This window comes from Palaemon carinicauda, chromosome 5, assembly GCF_036898095.1.
Source record: "Palaemon carinicauda isolate YSFRI2023 chromosome 5, ASM3689809v2, whole genome shotgun sequence".
NCBI classification, from domain to species: Eukaryota; Metazoa; Arthropoda; class Malacostraca; order Decapoda; family Palaemonidae; genus Palaemon; species Palaemon carinicauda.
Window position 1 is genome coordinate 152,173,028 of NC_090729.1, and position 15,000 is coordinate 152,188,027.

At 42.1% G+C, this 15,000-nt stretch overlaps 1 pseudogene; it reads right to left on the reverse strand.

Annotated features, from left to right (window-relative positions):
- Nucleotides 1-627: 627 nt before the first annotated feature.
- LOC137640619 (uncharacterized) lies at nucleotides 628-1,569 on the reverse strand (annotated as a pseudogene).
- Between the last annotated feature and the right edge of the window lie 13,431 nt (nucleotides 1,570-15,000).

A 15,000-nucleotide genomic window follows, 5' to 3' on the forward strand; every position in this document is an offset into this window, starting at 1 on the left:
TGACTAAATGAATTAACCAGTAAAACGAATGTAGCATGATAACGGAATTATACACATAACATATAAAAAAATTATACTTCATTCATGAAACGGAAAGAAATGATGACTGCCACTCTCAGATTGAGGAAAATTTTTGTAATAAAACTTCCCTTCGAAAATTCTGTACTGGTTACATTCTATCAACACTATGTACTACATACACACGGCACTAGTGCTATCTGTATAATTCCACACCTGGGATCTGTGTGTGATACTACCACATACATCCATGAGATAAATGGAATTGAGGGTGACAAGTTAAACTAGTAGGTTCTTTAAATCTTGTATAATGAAGATAAACGGACATAAATGTGACAAGCAGCGGGAAGCAGGTCCATGCTTGTCGATACATTGACCACTGACCAACGACTGACTACTATATGCACATGGCGGAAAGAAAAGCAGTGTTGACACATATAATTACATTGTTGCCACGATGCATAATGAAAAAGTGGTCTTACAGTATATGTAATGAAAAGATAAATGGAAATAAATATCATTCTTCTTCAAAATAGTGATAAAGCAAATATACATTAATGTTCATAAACTGTACGTAATGTAAATAATATACAGCATGATATTAGATATCTATACACCTCCCTCCCCCTTTACGCTTGTAGCAGTGTCTCGAGCGGAACGGTAATTTCTATGGGCTAGTCGAGGTGAATGACGAGGGACATTGGAGGGTTCGGATGATGGCTCTCTTTCCTGGCCAGAACAAGGGGACACAGGGTCTTGGGGAGAGGTGTCATCACTTATATTAGCCACTGGGCATAAATGTCGTCGGTTTCAAAACCATACACGACCACTTGGAAGGCGTACTTCATACTTTCTGGACATTCCGCGGCCCATCACGATACCAATCTTGTCCCATCGAAGTGTCGTTGCGTCCTGTATCCTGACTCATTGGCCGATGGTGAGCTTGGGTAGATGGCGGGCATGAGAGTTGTAAAGGCTCACGGCCTGGTCGGTTTGGGCAGCAGTGCAGCGGTCGTAATCTTCGGTCTTAGTTTGCCACTCCTCTTTGAATGATCTGGGGTGGGCTGGAACACAAGTGCAGAGAGAATGGCCATAGAGAATCTGCGCAGGGGAGCGTCCAGCAGGGTTCGGTGTATTCCGAAGCTCCATCAGTCCTCTATCAAAGGCTTCACAATCTATGTTCCCAGATGGGGCGGTCTTGAGGATAAGGTGTTTAACAGATTTTACGGCAGCTTCTGCGTGTCCATTAGACTGAGGGTAATGTGGAGATGTGATGATGTGATGAACTCCCCAGCAGTCAGCAAATTGCTTGAAGTCGTGGCTGGAAAATGGGGGTCCTCCAACATGTCGTAAGCGGAGTGGAACATCAACCTCGCGGAAGAAGACACTGAACATTCTTGTAACTCTGGCTGTAGTTGTGTCATATCCACAGGGAACAACCACAGGCCAGACTGAAAGTCTATCAGCAATAACAAGGAAGGATTTCCCTGCTACATGGAAGAAGTCAGCCGACACATTTTCAAAGGGCCGGAATGGGTGGTCGTCACACATGTAAGGTTCCTGTTGCTGACTAGGGAGAAGCTGTTGGCAGGCCTCACAGCTTTCTACTTTACTCTTAATATCTGCATTGATGCCTGGCTAGAATACTGTCTGCATTGCACGACGTTGAGTAGCTTCAGTCCCTCAGTGGCTGTCGTGGAGTCGATCCAAGGTGCGTCGACAGAGGGCTGCAAGGATGACGATCCGGGGTCCATACAATACCAATTCTCCATCCACGTAAAGGTTGTCCCACAGCTTCCAATACGGAAGGGCAGAAGCGGGGAGATCATAGCGGTTGGTGGGAAAGCCGTTGGATACCTATTGAACGAGACGACTGTAATCCTGATCCTGAGATCCGGCCATGCGGATTTCTTGTAGAGACTTATCCTCTTCAATGATTGGTCCTGTTGCTTGGTCGTCAGTAGAAGTGGCGGTGCTGGCAACGATACGCCTGACATATGCAGTCGAAGTAGTGCATTCTTCTTCATCTTCAGGTATGGGGTGACTGTTTGGGGAGCTAGATAGGGTGTCTGGTATGCAAAGTTGTTTCCCTGCGCGCCATACTGCAGTGAAGATGTAGGGGGCTACTTTCATATTGAGACATTGAAGGCGTGGATTCTCAATAGCATCTAGAGTGTAGTGATTGAGAATCGGTATCAAGGGACGATGATCAGTCATTGAGGGGAAATGCTGAAGTTCAGACAAGTATAGGCGGCACTTAGCTATACCACAAGTGACAGCAAGTAGCTCCAGTTCTATGGTGGCGTAACGAGTCTCAGTATCCGTACGGAAATGAGAGCCACACTGGACGAGACGCATCTGACCTAGGCCGTTAGCTTGTAGTAGGGCATAGCCGAAACCATATAGGTGTGAGGCATCTGTTTGTAGAACTACAGGCGAGGCAGGATTGAAGGGTGCTAGGACAGGAGGTGAAGTCAGAGCAGTCTTGACTTTCTTAAATGCTCGGTCATGGCCGGATGTCCAGACGAATGAGAATTTGAGGTTCATAAGTGGGCGTAGGGGCTGTGCTGCTGCTGCGATGTCTGGAATGAAGTCGGCAAGTTGATTGACAAGACCCATAAACGACCTGACATCTGTGACATTAGATGGTGTAGGAAAGTCCCGTATAGCTGATACCTTGTCAGGGTATGCTGCTATACCATCGGATGATAAGACATAACTGCAAAAGTTAACTTTAGGGGCGGCTACAGAGAACTTGTCCTTGTTGAAGGTTATGTCATTGACGGCATCTGGTCAGCATCTGGTGCACGTGTTGTAGGTGGGAAGGGAGATCATCGTCGGAAAGGAGGATAACATCTACAACCTTCACACAGTTGGGAACACCTTGTAGTGCCGTATCTCCACGGAGGCAGTATGCATCACCTGTTGCTGAAATCCCATTGGGCCACGACAATGCTGGAATCTTCCGTATGGAGTTATAAATGTAGTCAGGTGGCGGTCCTCTTCTGCCAACTCCATTTGCCAATAGCCATGCAGGGCATCCGCTGTGGTGAAGTACTTCGCAGTAGGAGAGATGTTGCAGACAGCATCATGGGGCGTTGGTGATGGGTGTGTAGGGCAGGCTACCTGAGAATTTAGATGGGTGTGATCCACAGTGATGCGCACACCTTTGTCCTTGGGTACCAAGACCATGGGATGGCACCATTCAGAGGGTTTGTCGCCTGCTGGTCAGATGATTCCTTGTTGCACCAAGGAGTCAAGATCTTCTTTCACTTGATCTCTGAGAGCAAACAGAATGGGCCTGGGCGTATGGACAGCGAAGGGTGTAGCGCCAGGTTTCAGGTGAATCCTCATTGGAGGCCCTGCCATTTTCTTTAATGGCTGGGTTTGTAGATCCTTCTTGGATATGAGGACGTCGCTAAAGTGCCGAAGAAAATAGTCCTTAATAGCTGCGGGTGACATCATGGCGGAGGCAAGAAACTGAGCGCATCTGTTGACATGTGTCACCTTGAGGATAGGCTTCGGGAAGTCCGGTGACACTATGGCAAGGGCTCGGTAATGTTCACGAGAGAGGAGGGGAGTCTGGATATCTTCATGAACGTGTATGGTTGCTGAGCAAGACTTGTTGCCAAGACGAAGTTTTGCCTGGAAGTATCCTACAGCCGGTGTCATGGGGGATCCATCTGCTGTCACGATGTCTGTCATGGGTGGAGGTTCAAGGCTTGTCCGAGGTATGCAGAGTGCATCCAAATGTATGGTGCCAATCACTGTGATGTCTGCTCCTGTATCGGGGATTAGTTGGATATGTGATGATATATCGCCAAATGACAGAGAGACAGTGACTGGTGTGGGGGACTCACTACCCGAGTTATCACCCACGAAACGGCAGCTGGTGTTTGACTTAGTAGTAGGCGGTGAAGCTGTATACCCAGACTGACTTTTCTTGGTAGACATACACATCTCAAAATGTCCCTGTTTCTTGCAGCTATTGCACTGAGCTTCCTTAGCAGGACATTTCTGAGTGCGGGGCCAATGACCTGTTCGTCCACAGTTATTGCACGATGCACCAGTGGCTGGGCATTGTCCGGAATCGTGTTTGCGAGAGCAATATTGACAAGGGTCACTGTTATGAGACTGGTGAGAACGTTGATCAGGAGATCGATGAGAAGTCATCTTCTGTAGACGCTGGTTCTTCTTGTATGCAGATACTGCGTTGACTTGGCTAGGGGAAGATGCAATGGCTGATGCAGTTGCACGTGTAGATTCGTAGGAGCGGCAGCATGTCACAAACTCTGCGAGGGTAGATGAGGGTTGGAGGGGGATAAGGCATTGTATTACCTCTTCGTCTCTCACACCCATCAAAATTACCATCTGCAATTGCCGTTCTGTGCAAGAGGTGGGGTTGCCAGTGCATAAGTTCACTTCATCAGCGAGATCCTTGAGGCGTGCGTAGTAGTCTGCAAATGATTCTCCGACAGGCTGCTTACAGGACAACAATTCCCTGCGTCGTAAGGCTTCATTTCTAAGGCTGCGAAAGTGCTTCTGCAGTGTGTCGAACACTTCTGTAAGGGAAAGTGATGTGTTGGGAGGGATGCCCAGTGTATGCGTAAGCAGTCGCTGGACGTCCAGGGAGATGCAGGTTCTCAGGTGAATCAGCTGGAAAGTTTGATGTAATATATCAAGTCCAACTAATGCTGCATAATCCTCAAAACGGAGTCTTCATTGGCGAAAAGCTTGATACGTTGCATCTTGTTGCAAGAGAGGTGGGGGATGGACTGTAGGCTTGCTAGTAGTTGTAGGTGTATCCACTGAGAAGCCAGGGGTTGGGGGAACAGGTGTAACAGGAGGTGCAATTATGGGGTTGGGTTGCTGGGGTTGCGATGCCGCAATCTGTCCTGACAGCAAGGAGAAAAGGGACATGAACCGCTGGTTGTCTTCCTGTCTTGATTGCTCCATCTGTAGTCTAAAGGTCTGCTCCTCTTGTCGTCGCTGGTCTTGTTCTTGCATGCTGGAAGTCTGTAGAAAATGGATGAGATGAAATATATCATTATTGTGGTCTCCTGGCCTATTGGGAGTCAGGGGAGGAGGGAGAGTGGTGCTGGTATCTTCATCAGCAGTGGGGAGGTGCAAAGGTACTTCATCTGTCGTCAGACCCTCCGTTTGATCCTCTGCCTGATCCTCTGTCTGATCAATTAAATCAATTAGCTGTTCCTCTTGCTGAGCCATATAGAGTTTGGTGTTGTATGAGAGCTTGAAATCTGTAGAGAGCCAGAAAAATATCCAAATCACTGTATGTGAGCGAAAAAAGCACTTTGGATAGTTAAAAATTACAATGTTTGTCAGTGAGCTTGTGAAATAAGTGGTAGTTGGGTAAGATGAGCGAGTGTGTGTTGCGATCAGAGGGGAGGCGGGTGGGGTGAGCGTGCCTCTGGGCGAGAGCCTCGGGCCTCAGTCACCATCGATGCATGAAAGAAGGAGGACGGGTGGGGGGATGGGGCTGCTGAGAAAAAAAGCGCCAGAGTTCAAATGTCCTAACAAAAACATTGGCAAGGACCTAACATAATACAACACAGCACTGTAACACACTGACACTCTAGCCCTGCACTGCACAAACACTGTATCGTTCTTAAGAGACACTGTAGGTAAAATCTTGAGTCACTGTAAGGGATCCAATGTGCGAAACGAGAAGTAAACAGCAATGGCGGTCGTCGTCTTGGAATCCATAACGTCCGGTTATTCACTGCGCCATGTGTGTGATACTGCCACATACATCCATGAGATAAATGGAATTGAGGGTGACAAGTTAAACTAGTAGGTTCTTTAAATCTTGTATAATGAAGATAAACGGACATAAATGTGACAAGCAGCGGGAAGCAGGTCCATGCTTGTCGATACAGTGACCACTGAACGACTGACTACTATATGCACAAGGCGTAAAGAAAAGCAGTGTTGACACATATAATTACATTGTTGCCACGATGCATAATGAAAAAGTTGTCTTACAGTATATGTAATGAAAAGATAAATGGAAATAAATATCATTCTTCTAAAAAATAGTAATAAAGCAAATGTACATTAATATTCATAAACTGTACGTAATGTAAATAATATACAGCATAATATTGGATATCTATACAGGATCTTGAACAGAGATAGTGTAACCATGCCCAGTCAATTAGCTGTTCATTGCAAACTTAGACGGCAGGTTTAAAAATTCTACCCACTGCCACCACATAATGCTTCAGTCCATGGACCTGCCTAGCATAGTGTTTGTAGAACACTCTGGATGATTCCCATCCAGAATATGAGCGAGGACGTTCTGTGACAGTAATTAGTGGGCATGTTTTAATACGCTACCTGCTGCCACTACATAGTGCTTTAATTCATGGATTTGTTTCGCATAGTGTTTGTAAAACACTCTGGATGATTTCCATCCGGTGAATGAACGAAGACGCTCAAAGTCCGTATACTGAAAGAAGTTTAGTGATGAAGCAGTTTTTCTCGGATCATGACCTGCGGGAGTACTGTCCGGATCTGCTCTACGAATAAAGTAGGTGAGCTTCACCCTCAGTTGTTTTAGGGATAAGTTTGATCCAGAGGTTTCTCCTTAAAAGAGCTGTCCTCCCCTGAAGTCTAAAGTTCTACGAAATTAGACCTTTAGACACTACAGGACATAGAGACACATCTTCCTTCAGAGGGCAGATTCTCCAGGGATCCCACCTCTTAGTGGGTAGCTCGTTCTTAGCGAGAAAGGTTGGATCAGGAAAAAGGTTCTGTTCTCCCACTTCTGTGAACTGTATGTGGCCCTCGTCTCTAGATAGGGCCACTATTTCACTAACTCTAGCCCCTGAGGCTATAGCCAACAGAAAAATAACTTTTTGAGTTAGATCCTTAAGGGAACAATCTTCATTGTTCATAGATGAGGCATAATGTAGGACATTATCCAAAGACCATTAAATGGGCTTTGGTGGTGGTGCAGGCCTAAGCCTTGCACATGCCTTCGAAATCTTATAAAAGATTTCATTCAATAGATCTACTTGAAAGGCATATAGTCAAGGCTGATTTGCACGTAGTTATCGTGTTGGCCGCCAGGCCTTGATTATGAAGGTGGACAAAAGTTCATCGAAATTTCTTTCGGTCCTTTTGCTTTAACAAACGCAACCCACTTTTTCAAGAAGATTCATATTGTTTTCTCGCTGACTTAGTTTTATATTCTTCTAAGAATTCTATATTGGCTTCTGAGATCCCAAATCTTTTCCTAACCGCTAGGGCAAGGAAATCATGAAATGAAGTGTTCAGTTTCTATGTGATAAATCGAAGGCAATCAGCTTCTGAACCCTCTGATATAGTCCTGGGTTCAGAACTAGAGCCAGCCTCAGCTTCAGTTCCTTCACTAAAGAGGACATATTGCTCTTGGGCTAATTGGGAGCTAATAGAGCTACTCCCCCTTGGAAGGATCTTAGCATGTTGAGGACCTTCAGCAGGCGATTGGATGGGATGAATCAGGATATCTGAGTCCATCCCTTCTATACCAGAGACATGATGTCTGTTAATTCCACTAGAGGGTCCTCGTATGGGGCAACATTTCGAGGTAGTTTCTTGAAGACGCTCGTGATGATGAGGTCGATTTGCAGTTCTGAGACTTGATCCCATCTGGGAGGGAATAGGTCTGCGTCCGTGGACCATTCCATCTCTATCGGCTTGAGCTGAAATAGAGCATCCACTGTCGCATTGTGGATCGGTTGTATATGAACTGCTGACAAGTGCCATCCCTTTAGGTAAGGGATGGTTAACATCACCTATACCGTATGAGACATTTTCTAGCATTGTCGATTGCGACGTCTCATTATTGCTTCGGTGTCCCAGATCAGTCGAAGGAAGTCTGATCTGCATAGAGAGAGCTTCCCCATTCATGACAGGACCAACTTGGTCTTGGGACTTTCAGACTTTAACCTTTGTTAGAGAAGCGATTAAAGAAGGACATATATTGGTCTTTTTAGATCTCTTCAAGCGTTTGATGCGTACCTTCTCCAGACTCTTGACGCATCTTTCAGCTGTGCTCTTAGCACTGGGTCTGTCAATATTGCGAACTGGAGAGAGCTTAGGACTCCTCCTTGTTAACGTCTTGGGAATCTGACTGATTACCCGAGTCTCTTGACCGACCTTATAATCTCATTTTATATTCCTATGGAAAAGGAGAGTTGGTGTGACTACAGACTTCAATGATTTTACAGCCATTGAAACCTTTGAGCTGGAGGGAATTGAGACTTCTTGAGGCTTGTCTTGCATCAGCGATGTTCCAGGAACCGGTTCATCTCCTTGGATGCTCATAGACCAGCCACTTCGGGTGCTGCCCACCCCAACTTCTCGTCCAGGTACATTGTTGCATGAACCATTTCTAGACTTGGTTATTGCATGACTAAATCTGCCTATCCTATGAAGACATTTAGGACTGTGTTTAGTCTGACATATCTTTCCTAGGATATACGTTACCTTCTGCAACTTGAATCCTAGATAGGAGTGATGGGGTGATTGGCTGGAAGTTGCTAAGGGACATTTTTCAGGTCTGACAAGACTACAAACACCGCTTTTTGACACAGGGTACAAATGTTCAGAAGGATTAACACTCTGAACTCACCGTTTTATTTGAACTTGTTGAGTGGCTACAAGTCCAGAATGACTCTGAGATTTCTTGAGTCCTTCTCGTGAACACCAAACAGCCTTCCCTGAAATACGGTGGACTATTCTTTCCTTACCACCTATATGTTCTAGAGCTCTTAAGTATACTCCTCCAGGAGGGTTTTGGATTGTAGGAGGAGTTAAGGAAATGATGTGAAGGCATTTCTACTTCCTATCGTAGTCCCCTCTTGATTGGGCCTTGGACCCAAGGATCGAAGGTCTAACGATCCTGAAGGAACCTCCCTCCTACCAGAACCATCTCTATGCTTGGAATGCTCAGTAGGATTAAATTTTTGACCACCTGCCTGTGGCATCGCAGTCGTTGCAGCCTTGGGATGTTGTTGAACAGCCCGAAGTATATTTCCGGACTTTCCTGTCTTCCTTTTAGGTTTGGGAACCACAACCATGGAAGACTTTCTCTTTGAAAGGATGCCCCACTTTTGGAGAAGACCTACGTTCTCCGTGGTGGCATTCTTAATTACTTCCCTAACTACCTCATCTGGAAAGAGGTCTTTACCGTAGATTTTGGAAGATATCAGCTTCCTTATCTCATGTTTCAGTGTTGCACCCTACATGCTCTCCTAGGCTTCATAAAGGCATAAAGGTCTTTCACTAAGGTAGCTATTGGCATTTTAGCTAAGACCATGAGGATATCTGGGGTACTTTGATGGGATGAACAAAACTCTAAGTAGTTTTGTAGAGATAGGGAGGCTGCAAGTCTCTCCTTTGTCTCTTGTTCACTATACAAGAGAAACTCTGATAGTTTGAGGAGAACTTGCTTGAGGGTACACTCAGGCACACTATTCTATCTTATTTTTTTTTCTTCCTCTTGTTTTTTTGAAATGGTGTATTGGGCAGGCTTAATAGAAGGGCCATGGATGCCTGGTGGTTTATCAAGAGGTTGTCTTTTCCTTTTTCTGATTCTTTTTCTTCTCAAAACCATCCTTACTGACCTCCCTTCAGTTGAAGTGGCTATCCTGGAGGGTATTTAGCCTTGCATGGTGTATCGACTCCTCCATGTTGACCAGTTTTTCCGACTTTTTACTATAGTCTATGGGTATCATCAATCACTTTGTTTATAATTCTGTACGTATTGTTTTTGTTATAATTCTTGTTAATCTAGTTTATAAGTATGATGTCTCTTTTTTATTTCTATTCATTCTTATGCTGTCTGGAGACATTGAGCGAAATCCGGGACCATTACGTCCTAGATTTCGTCAATGTCGTCTTCTGTATTGCAATATTCGTGGTCTTCATGCAAATATCCAAGACCTTACAGTTGCGTCCAGACAGTATGATATTCTTTTGTGCTCAGAAACTTTGGTTTCTAATATGAGGCACTCATCTGAGCTCCTTATAACTGGTTTTAAGAAGCCAATAATGTTGAAACGTGATGCCATCCCTAGGGCCAGGGGAATGGCGGTGTATATTAGGACCGAGTACCCTGCTTCTCATAAGTCCTGCTATCAATGTGGATGTCATGAGATTCAGGTAATAAAAGTTTGTGGCAGGCATAACAACTTTCATTTATGTTCGATCTACCGGAATCCAGACATGGATGATTCTATCTTCGATTGTCTTCTTACCATTATGGCTAAGATACAAGAAGATGATAGAAAGGCTTCTTTTGTCTTTGTTGGTGATTTTAATGCTCACCATAGGGAGTGGTTAAGTTCTATCTCTCCTACCGATCGCCATGGCTTAAGAGCTTTAGACTTTGCCACTGAATCAGGCTGTGAGCAAATCATAAATGAAGCTACTCACAGGTCTGGTAATTGCTTGGACCTCGTATACACTGACTCCCCTGGCGTTATAACTGGTAAGGTTAGTTCTCCAGTCGGGACATCTGATCATGCCTTGATTTCATTATTAGTGAAGACTGATCAGCCTGTCCCTGATATATCATATTCTTGTAAAATTTATATGAAATCCCTAGAAGACTGGAATGGGATTTTACATGATCTTTTGTGCTTGAATTGGTCACAATTATATAATAGTGTAGATCCTGTTGTCCCTTTGAATGAGAATCTAGTCAACATAATTGATAGGTGTATCCCTTCTCGTGTGCTAAGGTACCGAGTGAAGGACAAACCGTGGTTCAATGATGATTGTAGACGTGCTTTTTTGGAGAAGCAGGAGGCCTATCAACTTTGGAAGGGTAACAGATCAGATTTGACCTGGAACAACTATACTCAGCTTCGAGCTTTTGCTCAGAGAGTTTATGCCTCAACTGAAAAGGAGTACAATTTAACCATAAAAGAAACACTTTCTGGTACAACTCAGGAACATAAATGGTGGTCTACCCTTAAATCTGCACTCTTTGGTGTAGATGCAACAGTTCCTCCTTTACTTAAACCAGATGGCTCAGTCACTCACTGTCCAAAGGAAAAGGCAACCCTTTTGGCTGATGTTTTTGACAGTAAACAGAGTAATGAAAAACTTAAACTTCCTCATTCCTGTTTTCCTGAGGCTAAACTAACTAGTTTAACTTTTCGATCTCGTGAGATTAAAGCTCTGTTGATGGACCTTAATGCTTATGGATTGTGTAGACCCAAATGTTATTTTTCCTTTGTTTTTCATAAAGACAGCAGATTTCTTAGCTCCAAAGTTTTCTGTTATTTTGCGCAAGTTAGCAAGAAGAGGAGCTTTTAGCACTAGTTGGAGAATTGGTAATGTTACTCCTCTATGTAAATGTGTTTGTTGTAGCTCAAGTCCCACTGATTACCGCCCAATTTCCATAACTCCCATATTATCTAAAGTTTTTGAACGTCTTCTGGCAAAACGTCTTAATAGGTTTACTGAAGGTAATCATCTACTCCCTAGTTTGCAATTTGGTTTTCGTAAAGGCCTTGGAGCATGTGATGCCCTTCTTACAATCTCCAATGCTGTAGAGAAATCCCTTGATTGTGGTCGGGAAGTTCGTATGATTGGCCTTGATTTTAGTGCTGCCTTTGACCGTGTTAATCATGAGGCCCTTGTTTTTTCAAACTGAAACAGTTGGGAGTGGGTGGGTCGTTTCTTAGCATTATTATTGATTTTTTAAGTAATAGATCTGAAAGAGTTGTTGTTGATGGGCACCATAGTGATTATAGGAATGTGATATCCGGTGTTCCACACGGTAGTGTTCTTGGCCCATTACTTTTTATACTATATACACATGACATGTGGTTTGGCCTAGAAAACAAGCTTGTTGCATATGCAGATGATGCTACTCTCTTTGCATCAATTCCATCCCCTGAATGTAGATCTAGGGTTGGTGAATCCCTTAATAGAGATTTAGCTAGAATTAGTGCATGGTGCAAATTATGGGGTATGAAGTTGAATCCTAATAAAACTCCAAGTATGATTGTAAGTAGGTCAAGGACGGTGGTTCCTCAACATCCGGATCTCAGTATTGATTATGTTTCTTTAAATATGTATGACTCTTTCAAAATTTTAGGTGTGATTCTCGACAGTAAATTTACTTTTGAGAAACATATAAGGTCTGTGTCTTCTTCAATTTCATAAAAAAATAGGCTTATTGAGAAAGTCTTTCAAGATTTTCGGTGATCAATCTATTCTGAAGAAGTGTTTTAATTCTTTCATTCTACCTTGTTTTGTGTATTTTTCTCCTGTCTGGTCTTCAGCTACTGATTCTCATCTTAATTTGTTGGACAGAAACTTACGTTCTATTGAATTTCTTATTCCTGATCTAGATATTAATCTCTGGCACCGTCATTCAATTAGTTCATTATGCATGTTGCATAAGATTTTTCACAGCTCTGACCATCCATTACATTCAGATCTCCCTGGAAAATTCTATCCTGTTCGTAATACTAGGCAGGCAGTTAATTCTAATAGCCAGGCCTTCTCCATCACGAGGCTCAATACTACGCAGTACTCTAGAAGTTTTATTCCAGCTGTGACCAAGTTATGGAATGATCTTCCTAATCGGGTGGTTGAATCAGTAGAACTTCAAAAGTTCAAAGTTGGAGCAAATACTTTTTTGTCGACCAGGCGGACATAGTCTTTTTATGGTTTATTTATGACATATTTGTTTTTGATGTTGTTGATAGTTTATTATATGACATGTCTGCTTTGACGTTGTTTCTTATTTTAGAATGATTTATTGTTAATTTGTTCTCTTCATTTATTTATTTCCTTATTTCCTTTCCCCACTGGGCTATTTTTCCCTGTTGGAGCCCCTGGGCTTATAGCATCTTGCTTTTCCAACTAGGGCTGTAGCTTGGATAGTAATAATAATAATGATAATAATACTGGCGACATCCGCATCTAATCTTCTTACTGAAAAAGTTAAATGGACTTCCTTCCAGTCCTTCTCCTGTCTGGGAAAGGCTGGTGACAGAAGCTTGCACTCCTCGAGTGCAGGGCATAGCCTATCTGCCTCCACTGCCTTGGGAACCGATTTAAAAGCTTTTTCTATAAAGGGGAATGAAATTGAAGCAGGAGCAAGAAAGGAAGGGTGCCTGTTACCTAGTGTTACCATCGACCCCAAGTAACCCGCCTTTTTCAGGCTACTTGACAGGATAGCCTGTGCCTTATCATGGTCGAGAATCATGACATCCTTCGATTTTGTTCCTTTCCTTGACTTTGATTCATCCTTCAGCCAAAACGAAAGAAGCTGGAGAATGGATAATAAATATCCTTGAAAATCGATCGAAAATGTCAGATCAACAGGGAACACCACTGAGTGAAATCGCAACAAAATAAGGAATGTTCACCATATTGGATATGGCGCTGTTGTGATACTCAATAATATGAGAACTAGGGTAACCTTGATACGGCTCCCCTTCTATTCTGCCACATAACCCTCGAAGCGTTAACGCTATTAGGGGTGCAGATTGCTATGTAACATATCAAGAATACGTCCTCTGATATTATGCGATATCCTTGAGAGAAATTTAAGGATATTCGCGCCGGGAGTTATAATTCTGGATACCTAAAGGTAAAATTCTCTGGGAATATCACTGTAGTACTTATATCCCTTAGGAAGCTACTTATAGGAACTTCCATCAGGACGACATGGCTTGAGCCCAAAAATACATATATATATATATATATATATATATATATATATATATATATATATATAAGTAACGCTGACTTCCTAGCCTAAGTACGTATATTCATTAACAATCTCTAGAGGGTCGGTCATAGCCGTTAGTTTTAATCTCTGCATTTTCATTGAAATTTATCCCAGTTTTACTCATATTCATTTTCGGTCCTACTATTCTTCTTTCTCTGTTCAAAACTTTTATCATCTTTTGCAATTCCTACCATAATTAACTAAGTAGCACTATGTCATCTGCAAATCTTGAGTTGTTAAAGTATTCCTTATTATGTTAATTCCTACATTTTCCCTATCTAAATTCTTACAAACTTCTTCTAGCCATGCTGTGAGTAATCTGGGAAAAATAGGATTTTCCTATTTAACTCTTTCCTCAATTGTAATTTTCTCACCATCTTAATGAAGTTTTAGGATTGCTGTACTTCCCGTATAGATATCTTAAGGTGTTCTAACATGATATTCATCAATTCCTTGTCAATAAAAGGCTTTCATTTCTGCTGAAGTTTGAGAGAATCAAATACTTTCTCTAGTCTAAAAATGTCATACATAGTGGTTTGTTATTCTCTGTTAATTTTTCCCTTAGCTGTTTAAATACATGCGTATGGCCAGTTGTTGAATACCCACTTCTAAAGCCTATCTGTTCTCTTGGTTGTCCAGTCTAGCAGTCTTTCTATTCGACCTAATATGATCTATGCAAATATTTTATACATTACTGAGACTAAACCTATAATGCAGTAATTTTCCAGGCCTTTTGTGTCTCCATTTTTGTGAATTAAGTTAATGATAAAGTTTTTCCAAGCTGTAGATTAAGATTTTTTTTGCAGGTGCAGTGTATACACGCACATGTATGTACATACATATATATATATATATATATATATATATATATATATATATATATATATATATATTACATATGAGTATATATATATATATATATATATATATATATATATATATATATATATATATATATATATATATATATATATATGTGTGTGTGTGTGTGTGTGTGTGTGGGTGTGTGTTTGTGTGTATTTATATACATATATGTGTGTGTCCATGTGGATATACATATAGATGCATTTATATAAGTATAGTATATATATATATATATATATATATATATATATATATATATATATATATATATATATATATATATATATATATATATATAAAGGATTTTGAGAGAAGCAAAAAATCTATTTTTTGAGTGAGATGGCCATGACGTC